This window comes from Coenobita brevimanus, chromosome 38 (assembly GCF_032717465.1).
Source record: "Coenobita brevimanus isolate Jiangsu-jjx chromosome 38, ASM3271746v2, whole genome shotgun sequence".
In the NCBI taxonomy this organism is placed as follows: domain Eukaryota; kingdom Metazoa; phylum Arthropoda; class Malacostraca; order Decapoda; family Coenobitidae; genus Coenobita; species Coenobita brevimanus.
The window spans coordinates 18174558-18191689 of record NC_136991.1 but is presented as its reverse complement, the minus strand read 5'-3'; positions in this window follow the sequence as shown (position 1 = coordinate 18191689).

Sequence of the window (17132 nt, the reverse complement as noted above, 5' to 3'; positions counted from 1 at the left end):
GGCAGATAACCGAGTACGTCAAGGCATCAGACATTGAGGCTAAAAAACCTAAAGAATGCCCCTGACTTTTCCAAGCTGGAATATATGAACCTTGCTTGCTACTGACCACGACACACGACCACGCCATAAAAATACCCTTATTGCCCATGAACTGACAAGAGATGAAACAGACATATCTGCCTTGTCTGAAACTCGCCTCTCAGGAAAGGGCAACCGTATAGAAAGAGGAGACTGGTAGGCTACACCTAATTTTTGGAAGGGGTACCCAGACAATGCCGTTCGAAGCAGCCTTCTACAGATTATCCAAAAAACACCTGTAGGTATATCAGAGCCTGATGCCTTGGTGCATGCCACTCCCTAAAGGTCAATATACAACGCTCAATAGTGCCTACGCCCTAACGCTTAATTCTGAGGACACTGTAAAAAATCCTTTTATGATTCTTTTGATGCTACCATTCGCTCAGTACTGCCTAATGATAAACTAATCCTTCTTGGAAATTTTAATGTCACTGTAGGAAAAGATAATCACCTCTGACAGGGCATTACAGGCTGCCATGGTATTGGTAACAAGAATAACAATGGGATTAGACGCTTTCATTATGCTGAGAACACAGTCTGGTAATCAGCACCACATTTTTTAAAACTTAAGATTAAAACACAAGACCGCATGGATGCACCCACGAACTAGACATTGGCACCTAATTGTTCTGTATAATTGACTACAGTAGACATGCCATAGTATTATTTTAATATTACTATTATATTATACATGTACAATTTCATAACTACAATAACTACATTATCCCAATTATGTAATCTTCACAGTATTATGTATTTTCACTTACAGATTGACTGTGATGTGTATCTAGTATCCATTAATATGTTTGTAGGTATAATATAACACAAGACTATATGTAACTACTGTATATAGCTATAGGTAACATTTTGTAGAACAAGTAGTTACAGTATGTCTGAGTCCTCCAGGAAGAGTTAGAGAACACATCCCCTTGCCTAGACGAACCAGGAATATCCCTTCACATAATGTATATCCACAACCCTTGTTGTCCCAGACCATCAAGAATTCTTAACCATATGATGTATCTCAAACCTCCTCACAGGCCAGACAAACAAGAATTTCATGACGTATCCAAATACATGGAGTAACCAGCCCTAGCCAGTTAGTCCACGTGACAGGAAATATACCACACACATCCTCCTCATGCTCTATATAATGTCGGAGAGATTCCCATCAGATCAGAATGGGGTTAGAGAGAGAAAGGGGAGAGAAGGCTTGTGAGAAGGTCCGACGTTAGTATCACGCTCTACTAAACTGTAGCTCACCTTTTTTATAACTTTGTGCAATAAACTTTGTAACCCAAGAGTGCTGCAACTCACCTCGTTGACACTACGTCTCACTGCTTAATTCTGGCCGAGCTTAACGATCCATAATCAAGTGCCCTATCTCACTACAAGTACCTAAAACCACGCTATCGAGATTCGTGGCCAGATAACCTTCTCTGTATAATTACACCCCTCGGCTACATCTACTTACAATTTACTATATCATTGTAAGGCAGCAAGATCGAAGAGTTCTTATAACCCGAACTATGAGAGGTGCTGAGTGCACAACAGAGGATAACCTTACTGTATATTCACCATACTGCAGTTAGTCATACAGCCAGAAATGTGCTGCAGACCATCCATCAGTAAACTAAACCTTAGTAAGTTAAAGGATGTGGCAACTTTTAACACCTTCTGTAGCACTAGTGCAAACAAGCTTTCCCAGTGGCCACCACTTGATCCAAACAACAATGCAACAAACCTAGATGCAGAGGGGCTAAACATTAAGACACTGCACCAAAGCACAACAGAAGAACTCTAGGCTTCTCCACTTGCCTCAATAAAGACTGGGTAAATGAAAATGCTAAGGGCATACATGACCTTCTTGCAATAAAGAATAGAGCATATGACAGCTGGCTGGCTTATCCTTGCTCCTTAACCAGAAAAATTGAATTCCAGAATTTCAGAAGTGAAAACCAGAGAAAACTGTGAGGCACTGGAAACAAATGGTGGACCGAGCAAGGAAAAAGAGCTACAAAGATTGGCTGATTTTATCGACCAACATGTGTTCTAAAAGTTCATTAAAACTAGGTATGGGCCAACCAAACACAACATAAACCCTGTTGAATCAGTCTAAGGAGAACTGAAAGACAAGCAAGCAATCCTAGAAAGATGGGCTCTCGGAAGGAATGGTTTGCGGGCTCCTGGCCATTGGTTTCTTCTACCTTGCATAAACAAATTAATAAATAAAATGGCCGCCAGACCCCAGACTACTCTTTCTGAACTGGGAAACTCCTGGGCGACAACGAGTTGCACTGGTGCATGGGAGATAATAGGCAAGAATTTTTGCTGGCGATGATAGAAAGTGGTTTATATTCTTAATGAAACTGAGGTGATAATAAGCAGTGAAGAGGTATTACCAGGTCTCATCTGTCAATATTGACTGCAATTACTTTACAATACACATGTGCAGTGTTTTTAATCATACACTTCATCCACCACCTGTACCTTCACTCTCACTTTGCCTTCTTTGTTTCCTTTATAGGCAGCGTGTAGTTCTTATCTTCTTCCCATCCAGACTTATCCCACGTCTTCACATCTTTCCTGGCTTTCACCACCTCCTGAACTTCATCCTTCCACCACCACGTTTCTTTATCTGCAAGGGGTCTCTTCCTGGATATTTCCCTATCTCCTCTTCACCCACTCTCCTTATCAGTTGGCTGTTGTGCTCCCACCACTCTTGCACTCCCTCGAGCGATCTCTTTTCATCCAAAACTCTCTCTTTAAACTCCCACTTCGCCCCTTCCTCTTTCAACCTCCACCACTTGATTTTCGGTGAGAACTGTACAGGTCTACTTACGTTTTTTTTTTCTCTCCCAATCCATCACTACCATTCCGTGCTGTGCTGCCACACTTTCTCCATTTATGACCTAGCAGTTCTTTATCTTTTTCAGCTGGGATCACCTGCACATGAGAAAGTCAATCTGATTTTCTCTTTCTCCTTTCTTGTAAGTAATAAGCTGACTCATTTTCTTTTCAAACCAGGCGTTGACAATCTCCGGATCAAATAACAAAACACTATCCACAATCATCTTACTTCATCATTCCTCTCCCCTATTTCACAACCACCGTGCACTCTCTCGATCATCTCTCTACTTTTTCCCGCATGCCCGTTCAGGTCTTCAACGATCGACCTCTCTTCCGCCGGTGTCTCAATGAGTTCCTGGTTCATTTCTTCCCAAAAAGCTACTTCCTCCACCTCATCACAGCCCACCTGGGTAGAATAAACACTTACGATGTTTACCATTGTTTCTTCCAGGCCCAGTTTGATGCTCATCACTCTATCACTCGTCCTCCTAACGCTTACTACGTTATATTTTAGATCTTTAGACAGCACTGTCCCCACATTGTTCCTTCCCCTGCTTGATATTCTAATAATATGTGAAACTTTTATGTGGCTATGTATAAACTATGGTATGTTCCCTCAATGGGCAGTCTCCCCATGGGAGGTGGCCAATCGGAGGTCTCACCCTGCTCAAAATGTGACCGAGATGACCTCCTAGCAGTATGCAAAACTTCGTGTTTCTTGATTAAAAACAATAGCAGTGCGTAAAAGCTTTGGGCAGGGTCCCAGGGGCCAGCCGAATCTGTTGGGGTTGGCCAATGGGGCTCTCACTCCTGTTCCACCCCTCTCGTATACCCAGTTAGGAGTAATCCAGAGGTCTTGATGTCGTTTCAACGGGGGTTTGTTTGGAGAAGACAAACACAGTTTCAACCCGTCCTATGCCAGCCCTTCAACTGCCCACAGAGTGTGGGCAGTGCGGGGTGCTTGCTTTGCAATTTATGCAATCAGCTGATATGTGCACTAATCGTCAAGTAGACACTCACACACTACTAGATACGTATATTGTTATACACTTATACACTGCTAGTTCTAGTTTGCAAATTCAAGAGATTATCAAGGTATGGTTACAATAAAAAGGTATAGTTACAAGATATGGTTGCACTGTATGGTTACAATACTCCCCCGTATAATTAAAATGGTGTCTCCTGACACAATGTGTCATTATCATACAAAGAGTTTAGTTAGTAATACTATTTAGCAGAGTGAGTTTAACTAGGTTTCTAATACTTGGAATGATAATAATTATAATGTATAATGTTCCTATATAAGCAATTGGATCCAAAAAGAAATACAGTATTTACAATACATGGCCATATGAGTCAAATGGGAGATCCAGTAATATACTTGTTTAAATGAGAGGGTAGGCTAATATGCATGTAGTGGAGATAGTGTTTCTTGAAATAATATAGATTAGCATTCTTCATTACTTAACAGTCGAAGTCCATTTTTACAGATTTAATATTATAACGATACCTAGTATAGTGATCTTTCAACAACGGAGCACACAAGGATTGTCTGGATATGTTCACACATGTTTTTCTTCTGTTTTGTCACCTTTGAGTTTTGTTCCTCGTGTCATTTTCACGTTATATACTGTAAATTTTGTCTTTCGAATTTTTTTTCTGTTTTACTATTTTCCTACTTTTCTGTTCCTTTGTTCTTTTTTTCTTTTTCTATCATTCTCATCCATCATATCACTTAATATCAATAACTTTTCGGTCTTGTCACTGCATCTTTCAACTTGTCATTTTACTTTTCACATTTGCATATGATTCTTTTGGCACTTTTAGTTACTGTAAGTACGGCCAGCTTCTACATCCTGTGGTGGCTGTGCTAACCTTGTTGCGATGCAGCTTTCATGCAGGCAGCGTTCCATTTTCCTAACACAACAGTGCACTGCACAAATGGTCAGAATTAATCCAATAAAAGAGATAGTAACTGGGGAAAACACAATGAGTGGATGTACCCATGAACAGCTGAAGGCCAAGGAAAACTGGTCCATACGAAAATCACTGGTTGAGAAAGTCCAACATACGGAAGTTCGCAGAGATGATGAATAGACTGGATGTGATGTTGATGAGTTGAAAGATTTCATGTGTGTGATTGCGTGCGGCCTGATGATAACGAGTGGCATGGGTAATTACAGATTCTGATTTAACTGTACAACAATCAGACGCCTTATAGAGACCACTAACAGGCACTGAATGAACAGAATTTTCAGGACACATGATACTAACAGAGACTGGGGCTGTGAAGAAGAATTACTGGATGTGGTTCATACCAGTATGATGTGCTGGGAGTTGAGGAGCCGGAATAAAGGAATAGCCAGAAAGTAGGCTGCACAAAGACGAGAAGCAGGTGTAAGGAAAGAACACATGTCGAGATCAATGGAGGATGTGAAAGCATGGGATAGGAGAACGATCATGGGATAGGAGGAAATACTCCGAGTAAACAGAGGCCTGCTGTAAGGAATTATTGAACAAGAATGGAATAGGAATAATCTGGAAGAGATCGAATGTAATTGTAGAATGAAGAGGAATATGAATGACAATGTCCATACTGAGGAAGGTGGCCTCATGTACTGGATATTAGAATAATTCCAGATAGAATGAAAACACTAGGGACAAGTCAAAAGCAGAGCGAGCCCATTGCAATACAGAACAAGAATCGGATGTAGGTTCTAAGACAGCAGTGACACGACCACCAACAGCATCAACTAGAATACGAACTAAGGTAGTGGCTTGGGAGAGAAGAGGGCCTAGGGAGAGTTGCAGGTTGTTCATGTGTAGTTTGACATATAGGAGGTCGGAGACAATGTTATTATTTGAAATTTGCTGCTTTAGAATTCCTTTAAAGTTTTTAAAAGTGTATGTGACATCATTTAAGTTGGCCTGTGATCTTCTGAAGCATAGTGTGTTGAACTTTTGTTACACGATTTTGAAACTCAAGGGCACCAGCTAAATGGGCAAGGTCGGATTTGAAATCAGAGGGACCACGAGTTGTTGCTACTCCAAATAGGCCACTTAAAATTTCTCCCCCAAGATCAAAGAGACCACACTTTACACGTGAACAACCTAAACTTGCCTGGCTGGAAATTGTGTCATATACAGTAAGTGAGAGAACTATGACTGACGATACCCAAGCTTCCAATAAACTAGTAAATAAAGATGGTACCAGAATGCATCCAGTTTGTAATTCCTCACGGTGGTCAATAGGAGGATCTATATCTCATCCAGTTGGCGTATGTAGTGAGGCAGGGCGATGGCTACTTAGGCTGCAGGGGCTCGAGATCGTAGCGCAGGAAGATTACATCTTCTATCACCATTACCTCGTCTCCTGAACCGAGCAAGGTCCCGGGACATACTTCACCATCGTCCTCACCCAACCCGGACCCCATGAGGATCAGCACTGTCTGCAGATGGATCCCAAACATGTTACCTATAAAATTAGTGTGAATGATTGCCGATGATGATGAAGAGGTGAATATGCAAGAAATAGGAGGTTTGTGAGCGGAATGCAACTAGGATCTATATTCATTGGCTGAGGGGTGGAGAAGGTGTGCGTGAAGAGAGTTGTTCAGATGGAGGAATAGAAGTAGGAGTAGATGTAGTTTCTGTAAGTGACTCCTCCAGCACCACTTAAGATCGTCTGCATGCACCCAGTTGATATCTCTAGTTGATATTTCCCGTATTTCAAAATAGTTACCCTGTCGAGTTATCACGCGGTTTAGGCCCGCAAATTTGTCCTCCAATTTAGAGATGCAAGTAAATGAACGAGCAAATACCAGATCTCGGATATTGATACTGATAGGTGAGGTAGACTTAAGCTGGCATTACAACATGCTTTCCTGAGATATAGCCAGATTTGCATGCACACACTGATGCATTTTCTGGAAATTTGACATTTTCACTTTTACATAGTCATCCATATTATAGAGGGGACCAGGCCTTGATGATGACATGGAATAGGGGAGGTCATTATCGAACCCATATAAGACAAAGAAGGGAGATTCGCCAATAGAGGCATTGATGGAACTATTTTTAGAGGCTGCAACTTGGGGTAACCATTCATCCCAGGACACACTTTGTGATCCTAGATGTCTTAAACAGTCCAAAACCTTCCAGCTGTGGCACTTTGTGAGGCCATTGGATGCTGAATGGTTAGGAATAACATTACATTTGTCGATGTTGTACTGCTTACAATTTTCTACCTGGAAACTCTTGTTAACCTCTGTGCCATTATCTGTAATAGCAGATGACGGGGAAGTGAATGGGCAAATGACATGGTCTATGAAAGCATGTGCAACACTCCTAGCAGTCTTATCTGGGAGAGCCACAAGGACACAGTAGTGTGGGAAGTGATCGACTGCTACGAATAAATACTCTGTGCCAGATTCTATAAGAGGTAATTTAAGGAGGTCGATACTTTCCTATGGGATTGATAGAACTGGATATAGCAAGAGCGGTGCAGATGATCCGGTTGATCCTTTATGGCGATTACAGGAAATACAAGAGTCACAGCTCACGTTAATGTCTCGATATATAGTGGGCCAAGAGTATTCGAGACGAGTTTGTCTCAAACATCGATCTTTACTCGGATGAGATGCATAAGGAGTGTTATGAACGATTTGAAGTACCTCAGGTATTAGGTCAGCAGGGACAACGATTTGATGTATTTCCTTATTGGGTACGTCCTTTCCTTTCAGTGATGTTTTCCTGTACAAGATAGCATCACTTAACATGAGCTCATCTATTGGCACTGGCAGAGTAGGTAAGGTTGAATTATATCCTGATTCCAGGAAATAAATTGCCTTGGACCATGCAGGGTCTTTGCGTTGACAATTTTGAACAACCTTGGAGGTTAAAATGGTGCTTGAAGCTTTGTTTGGCTGATTTGATGAGACTGTCGCCTACATGGCGTGTAAGTGCGTCTGCAACTACATTCGATTTCCCTGGCACATAATGAAAGGTTAGATTAAGGTCTTCGATGATGCCTGACGACCTGTAAGGTTCCTTCCCTTGAACAAAACACAAAGAGGGAGGTGGTCTGTCTATATATGGACTGGGTAGTTGTATATCTCTGAAATGTTTCAGGGACCAGACCTCTGCCAGGGCTTCTAAATCCATAACTCTGCACTTACATTCTACGGCGTTGAGGGAGCGACTACCATACGCTATTAGATGCTTCCTGTGCACACCCTTTAATACATTGCCAGTAGCAACCACTCAGTCCAAGGAAACTCCTTACTTTATCTGTACTGGTAGGTTCTAGGAAGTTGATGACCACCGTAATCTTATCTTCAGTAGTATGAATACCCGCAGCATCAACTACGTGCCCAAGGAATTTAATTTTCTGTCTTAGGAAGTCACATTTACTAAGGTTAATCTTCAGACCAGCCATCTGAAGGAATCAAATACCTGTTGAAGCTTGGCAAAATGTTCAGGGATAGACTTGCTCACTATAACTACATCATTAATGTAGGCAAAAAGAAAGTGGCTAATCATGCCACTGAAGACTGAATCAATGAGTCTCATGAATAATTAAGTGGCATCCCTTAATCCAAATTGAAGACTCTTAAACTGAAAATGTCCAGGAGGGGTGCTAAATGCTGTTATGGGGAGAGATGACTCATCCATTTCTAGTTGCCAGTAGCCACTAAGTAGGTCAAGAGATGTAAAGACATTTTTATTACCTAGTGACTCTAGCAAATCAGTTAAAACTGGCAATGGAAAACTACTGGGTACAATGACAGAATTTATTTTATCTGTCTAAATTGTCTGCCCTCCTTTGGAACTAGGAAAAATGGACTATTCCACAGACTGGCAGACTGCTCAATAACGTCCCGATCTAACATGTTTTGTACTATCTCATCTGTTTCTTTTCTCAAACTGCGGGGTAATCGATGTGCTGGTAGGGGTTCCTGGCAGTAATTGTGTGCGATGCTGTATAAAATCTGCCCTACCCATAGGTTCCCTGGATAAGGTTACTACATCTTGGTAAGTCAGCAAAAGATTGACTAATATGGGAAGTCACCAGAAGATACGAGTGAGAGTAGGTCAGGTGAAAGAGTCGTAGCAGATCTCTTAGAGGTGATGGCATACACACCAGATGGTTTACAATCATCATCATCCTTAGTAAGTATGGAGAATGGTATATCCTGGCACACCCTTACAGCCGATGATTAAACCAGGAATTCCCCAATCTTTACATCACTTTAAAATTTTCAGTGGAGCATTTGTGACATTTAACCCCCGCCGCGCTCATCGCCTCATATGAGGCGATATGCGGGCCACCCCTGGCCGTGCTGATTGCCTCTTATGACGCAATGGGTCTCCTCACCATTATTTCAAGCACAAGGAAGCATCAGTGATATCCATGGGAATGCTGACTCTCCTTCTATGCCATCAGAGCTGTTGCCAAATCCTGCCATACCGCAGTTGCCAAATACTGCATATTTAGTAATTCAGATATGCAGTCCACCCCCGGCTGCGCTGATCACCTCGTATGAGGCGATGGGTGTCCACGCCATAATATCAAGCACGAGGATGCATCAGTGGTTTCCGTGGCAACTTTGAGTCTCCCTCTACACCACCAGGAGCTGTTGCCAAGCCCTGCCACATTGCAGTTGCCAAATACCACATTTCAGTTCTGGTTTGTAGCCCAGCAATGGCGAATTCATTCCTATCTACCTCCCACGGTTTTGACGAATTACCGTAACCCTCACACCCACCCAAGGTGTATAAATTACAAAAAGACGTGGGTGATGAAAAGTTCGAGTTCAGAAACACTTGATCTGATGACAAAAAATCAACTCAACAGTGTGACATTCCCGTCCCACACTGCCACAGGCTTCAACAGCAGTAGTTCAGTACAGGAAGAACGTTGCTCACTGAGTTGTTCTTCCTATGATCACCCCTTTGGTGTACAACAAGATCAGCTCAGACATTGTAAGTAAACACTGGCTTCTTTAGTTTGCTGCCTTTATTTTCCAAATAATTACTCTTAATGCTTTGCCAACTACACTTCATTGTTTTCAAATGTGCCGAAGCTGTACAGTCAGCACTGACATACTGCATTGTCACTGAACTAAACTCAAACCGAACTGAAATTAAACTGACTCCCTAGGCTCTTCCACCTCCTTATATAGCCTTGCTTTATACTCGAAGCTTCTAATGTACCCTAGCACCTACACTTACCAAATCAGAGACATCCAAAATATCCAGAGTTTTCTTACACTGCATAACACTCTAAGTTATTTAGCATACAAACTGAGATAGAATTACATAATTTTACAAACAGTCACATAAATAAAATAATATTGAGAAAAAGAGCATGAAAATTAATGCACAACATACAAAATACCTCCGCTCACAAGCAGCAGGCTAACTGACAACTTTGACCCGTAACTGGAAAATACGAGAAATACTGATAACCCTCCAGGCTACCTAACTAGCAAATCCTGCTTCTCAACAATATTTTTTTAAAAAGTCCTAAAGCAGTGACTCAGGGAAGGTAATCAGGTTGATAAGACTTAATGTGGCAGGAGTTAACAAGTAGAGATAACACAAATTATCATCCAACATGGTACACAACGCCGACTCGTAAGATAAACCATTCATACAACACGTCTACGGTAATGTTAGTACATCCACTCCTTCTTTCGCTCGTACAACATGAACAGAGACTCATGCGCCAACAAAATTGTGCACTGATTTGTTAACAGTCACCTCGTCGCCGCGCATTGTAGAATGTCGTGCAAACTATTTAAGACAGTTAAATGAGACGTGTCTGAGTCGGCTGTTGTGTTACTGTTAGAGAAGTTGTCATGAGCCACTACTGAATGCTTAAAGGGGGTGTCATTAGATGTTAGTGAAGTTTCCTTTTTACTCTCAGGTAGTGGTGGAGTCATGTTAGACTGAGTGACTGAGTTTATTTGGGAGAGGACAGGACTTGGGTACTCCATGCTAGCTACAGGGAAACCTTTAATGTCAATACTACCACAAGCTGGGAAAAGCTTAATGTCAGTACTATCATAAGTTGGGAAACCTTTAATGTCAGTGCTACCACACACTGGGATTTCTTTAATGTCAATACTACCACAAGCAGGTATTAGAGGAATGGATTGTTGAGCCATGGTGGGTAACCCAATGAAAGTGTCTGCAGGATACTTGTGATCATTTGTTACATGAAACCCTGTGTGAAAGGTTTTAAGGCTTCATCTGGTTGTATCTCTAAGGTGACATTTCCTTTGACATTAAACGCTGAACCGTCCATGCCACACAGGCGAATATCAGGTGGTTCAAGGATCCCAACCTATCTAATTGTTCTCCTAATGCTGTTTAGAGAGGTTTCCATGATTAAATTTACCACTGATCCTGAGTCCATCAAAAGTGATATCTTGACCCCTTCGCCCCTTCCCAGAATAATTTTTCTGATTTTTAAAGCATCTGTAATACAGTAGAATATTACAAAGAAGTTATTAGGCTATTCTACTTGCGAAAGCATTGCACCAGTGAGTGGGTTAATGAAATCCATTCTAACCCCTTTTCAATTGATATGTTTCTCATTCACTGAACAAAATCATCCAGAAATAATAGCAAGAGGGAGCGTTCATAGAATGCAAAAGTAGCGCCTTACACCCTTGTTAAAACTGAGTCCCTGACCATGACCTGTGTCCTTGACCATTGACAGCTTGTTCTGAAACTTCAATTGTTTCATTCTTCCTTGGGCTTCAACGTCTCCACTAAGTTTGAACCACAATGGATCAAAATTTTTGAAGTTAACTTAACCCTGCAATCATGGTGATTGACCTGTTGTTCCCAGAATTTAATCACTTCATCTTTGGATGACCTGGAACCATTCCACAAAGTACAGTCGATAATGAATAGTATTTTTTTGGAAAAACTCTCGAAACTGTGACCTTCTCCAGTGGCCTTGACCACTGATCGATTGTTATCTAAGCTCAGTCACTTAACTCACAAGTAATATTCAAGATTTCACCAATTTGGCCGGAATCGGATCACAGTTTAAAATGGTGCCTTATTCCTAACCTATGACCTGTTTTTTTTTTACTTATATCTATCTATCTATCTATCTATCTATCATTATATATATATATATATATATATATATATATATATATCTATATATATATATATATATATATATATATATATATATATATATATATATATATACACACACACACACACACACACACACACACACACACACACACACAGTGGGTTCTCGAATATCGACGATTTTGGCGACCATCATCCACTCACTTGATGTAATGTTGCCTACTTCTTCCTTATCCTTTATCATTCTTTTTCTGTGCCTGCCCTCCTCTCTTCCTATTTCTTCCATCTTTCCTGTCGCTTCTTATTGATTTTCTTTCCTTTACAGGTGGCTTTACATTGAGTGACAAGCCAAATGGTTTCCTGTAAGCCATGAAACCATTTACAACGCTGGGTGGTAACCGTATAACCAAACCATACGTGCTTCCTACGTGTCAACAAGTGGGTTGGTGGAGGGTTAGTGCCCCTCCCCAGAATACAAATAACTTAAAGTCAAATGGCCACCCTTTATGGAATTGTGGCGTCTGGCAATAGAGAGATAGATAGAATTCAACTATTCGAATTTCGATGCATTTTAGAGTGGTCCGCCTACCTCACTTTTCGATGCAAAATTGCGTTTTTCCATGCTCTCATGGTGCTAGTGGTAATAAATGGCAGTTAGTCCACTGTAGTGTTTTCAGTAATTTTTCTGATAAGTTACTTAAGAATAATTATGTTAATAATTATTTGATAACCATTATCATAGAAGTAAAACAAGAGAGCAACTTCTTTGCTGAGAAAATAAATTAGATCATATATCGTATATTTGAAAAGTAAAACATAACATCCGTTAACCTGACACGCATGTCTTCTTCCTCTTGGTCAGGGATTAAGAAAATTATTTGACAAAGCCTTTTCTACTTTTCATAGCAAGATTCGTAACCTGAACAATTAAATATACAGTAATCAGTACAGAAGTATAGAGGGTCAGACAATGCACACCATTCGCTTATGGATTAAAAAATAATGTGTCATGTGAAATCAGTTCACTTACTAACATTCAAAACAAGCACTCAAAAACAAACATCCACCAGTGAAGAAAAGTATCACCAGGCGGAAGGGAACTTCGACAAAGAAAGGAAGAACAGAGACACACAACAAAAACTTCCACAGAAGTCCCAGTAGTTTCTCCAACCTGTGTCTTCCTTTCTTCTTTCCTGCCCTCGTTTATTCCATTTTCTATCTTGCTTTCTTCTCTTCCTTCCCTGCGTTCTTTATTGGTGATATTTTATACATGTCATTCTTGTCTTTTTTCTTGTAACCACTTTTACTATTGCTTAATTATGTGCCCTTTCTTCCATATTGTTTCCTTTTTGGCGTCTTTCTGAATTTTTTCTTACAATTCTAGTAATTGTTCAGTCCGTTTTTTTTTTTTTTTTTTCATATTTTCCCATGTCATATCTTATTCCCATCCGTTCTCGCTTTGGCTCTTGCATCATATTTACTTCCAGTTTCCTCCCATTTGTCTCATGTCTTCATTGATCCTATTTAGGTAGCTCTCCTGTACGTTGTATCTTCCTGTAGCTTTTGTTCTTTCACCATTCTATATATTTTTCTACCATTACATGTTTTGTTTCTTTTACATTTTGCATTCCTTCCTGCATATCTTCTTTTTCCGTTTTTATTCTCCTCAACTTCCAGCCCGTGTAGCATCTTTTCCTCCGTTCTTTTATCTATCGTCTTTCCTCTTTTTAATATATTCTTGATTTTTATAGCTTTTGTTTTCTTGTTTCTTCCCCTTCTTCATAACCCTGAACCTTTACTTTTTTATCTCTAAGGTACGCTGCCTTCTATCTCTCCTTAGTTTTGTTAGGCCATCTTCCTTCTTGAATGTCATCTTGGCATGCATATAACATACATTTGGTCTCCAGTATAGTTAAGCTGCATTTCCTGTATTATTTCATCCCCAGTTCTCTCACTCTCTCTCTCTCTCTCTCTCTCTCTCTCTCTCTCTCTCGTCTTCAAAAATCTATTCTTCCATTCATCCTGTTATTCATTCTTTTATCTAGCCATCAAACTGTTAGTCAGTCAGTTAGTCTTTTCATCAAGCCTCACATCTTTTCATATCTTTGACGTATTGCTTCTGACTTCCCTTTCTTCTTATATTCTTATAATCCCACCCTCGTCCATCCTTTCATTATTCCCCGTAACTGTGGGTTATGGGTGGATTATGTGTAGGTAAAGTACCTGGCCCCAATTATGACTTATTGAGTGTATATCCAGAGTCGGGTACAGTACATAAATATCAGTTACTTAAGAAAATATGATCTAGGATGGTTAAGGCGGAATGAAAATGAAGTAAGCAGATGCATTAAAGGGAAGGGGATTAAGTGAATAAACTGAAAGGACTGGGGTTGGAGTTGTAATCTTGGAACCACAGGATTTTTCACAGCAGCTTAACTTTGAATCTCTCTCTCTCTCTCTCTCTCTGGTATTGTTTTGAGGATAATATAGAGCAAGAGAGGGGACAGGAATGAGAAGGAAGGGAATTATGTGAGAAAAAATGAAGGGAGGGAAAATTGAGAATGCAACTCTTTGGACGGCCTGAGAGAGAGAGAGAGAGAGAGAGAGAGAGAGAGAGAGAGAGTCTTTCCGTGATAAGGACAAGTGGTTTTAATTCTAGAGGAAGGAAGATAATATGGCAGTGATATGGAGAGAGGATACTCGGTAATGAATGAAATGAAAGAACGAAGGCTGAGTGAAAAAAAAAATGGAAACACAAGAAGGAAGACGAAAGAGTCAGAAAGGAAAACATATGGAAAGGGAAGTGCGAGAGAGGAATGAGAGATGGACATGCAGGGTCGACGGAGGGTAAAAGTACAGTATTTGGAACAGAGTACCACATCATGAATTATGAAATACAGAATAAAAAAGATAGAAGCAAGGAGGGCAGGACAGGCTGAGTGAGGATGACCTTATTTGTGAGGGGAGGGAAGGTGAATTAAGAAAGAATCCAGTAAACTTGTTCGTGAGTTAGTAATTCAGTCACGCTAATGATGTTCCATCACAGTTTAGAAAGTTATGTTCCCAGAGATGAGAGTAAAACATTATCTCTGAAAAATAAGTAAAATATCATGACTTAAGTTAAACTGTAAGACAACATTAATTACTGGTGGAAATCTTGGGTATGTTTACTTCTATCGCAGGTGTTCTTTGCGAATTTGTCAGTTCTTCGCGGATCAGAAAATAAGCATCATGTGGATAACTTTCCCGTAGTTTACCTTTGTCTTGGACCTATATTCCAGTCACAAGTTACTCATTTCCACAGCTACACCAGTGCCATACCCACACACAATACCAGATCCATTACCATTCTTTTAACCACTTCATTTTGATAAAGCCTTTTTTTATTCTGGCCACTCAAGATTTTGTTATCCAGCCTAAGAAGTTCTTTTCTTACTGGAAATCCAACATGTTTTCACTACTGTACTTTATCAGTTTATTCCAGTGACCATTATTCGGTTTTAGTATGTTCAGCATAGTGTTAGCTGGTGTTATGGCAAGAATGCCTGACAAACTGATTAAATAGTACACGATTTAAATGTACTGAACATTATTTTCCTACGTTGTCTTCATGTCGTTTTCAATGATCGCTATTTTATTATTATTATTATTATTATTATTATTATTATTATTATCATTATTATTAGCACCTGTTGAATTAGTGGGTAATTAGGGGATTCCAATCGGATTGAGCCTGTGCAGGTTTATATCCAGGAGGTATTTGGGGATTATTTCTCACATAAAGCCACTCATGGATGAGTGAGGGTGGTCACTCTCATCTTAAATATCAGGACCAACTCGCCTGGCCCCGGGCTCCTATGCTCATGGGGCAACACAGGATTAGATTATGTATGTATGTATGTATGTATGTATTTTTTGTTTTTATTATTATTATTATTATTATTATTTATTTTTTGTTTTTATTATTATTATTATTATTATTATTATTTATTTTTTGTTTTTATTATTATTATTACAAGTATTATCATTATTATTCTCCACACAGAAAATGCACGGATACATGCAATTGCTTGCATATGTAGCCAGGGCTACCCAATTTTCCACCCCACTCTCCCCCCTACTCCCGTAGGCAGGCCTAAGTGTAGCATAAAATATATATACTGTATATCATTATCATCATCATCAGCCGTTGAGGTCCACTGCAGGACCGGCCTATCGCTACCGAACCAGGGACGATACAGCCAATGTATCTCTACCAAGTGGCTTAGGCTGTCTGGCAGAGGCTGTATGTAGGGCGAGAAGTGCTTGTGTGATTGTAGTGTTGTAGTGGCTTTGGATGTGTGTATGTAGTCTGTGAACCAAGTGTAATCGCCTCGCCTTAAGCCGATTGGGTGCAAGCATACTAATATGCGACACTGGTTCAACCACAGCATCCCTTGTGCCAGGCAAAGTAGCAAGTGGCTTGGTGAAAGCTTCCCAAAGTTTTTACAACTCTGGCGGGAGGCGAACCATCGCTCACAAGGGTGCGAAAGGCACACTCCACCACTGTACCACAGAGGCTCTCTCTCTCTCTGTATATATATATATATATATATATATATATATATATATATCTATATATATATATATATATATATATATATATATATATATATATATATATATAGGGCCAGAGTTGTGACAGAGATGGACAGTGTATGAAAGCCTCGAACAGGGCGAAAAGTTACACATAAGAAACTAAGGCCTTTTCCTCTGAATGGTAGTTTGAATAACCAATAATGGTAGGTAGTGGCGACCATCATACACCCATTTGATGTAGTGCAGCCTGCCTTTTCTTAAAATGACTCTAAACTGGGTGACAGGCATAATACTTCCCTGTAAACCAGGAAACCATTTACAACATTGGCTGTTAACAGTATAACAAGTTAACAGCGAGATGTAGAGCCAACTATGGTGTCCTTGTTAACTGGTTGGAGAAACGCAAATGCAGAGTTCATCCGAGAACCAAACTTATACACTCTTCCTTGAGCCCCACTATGATGAGGCGCTGTCCACCGTAAGGGAACATCAGTGCACCACATGGG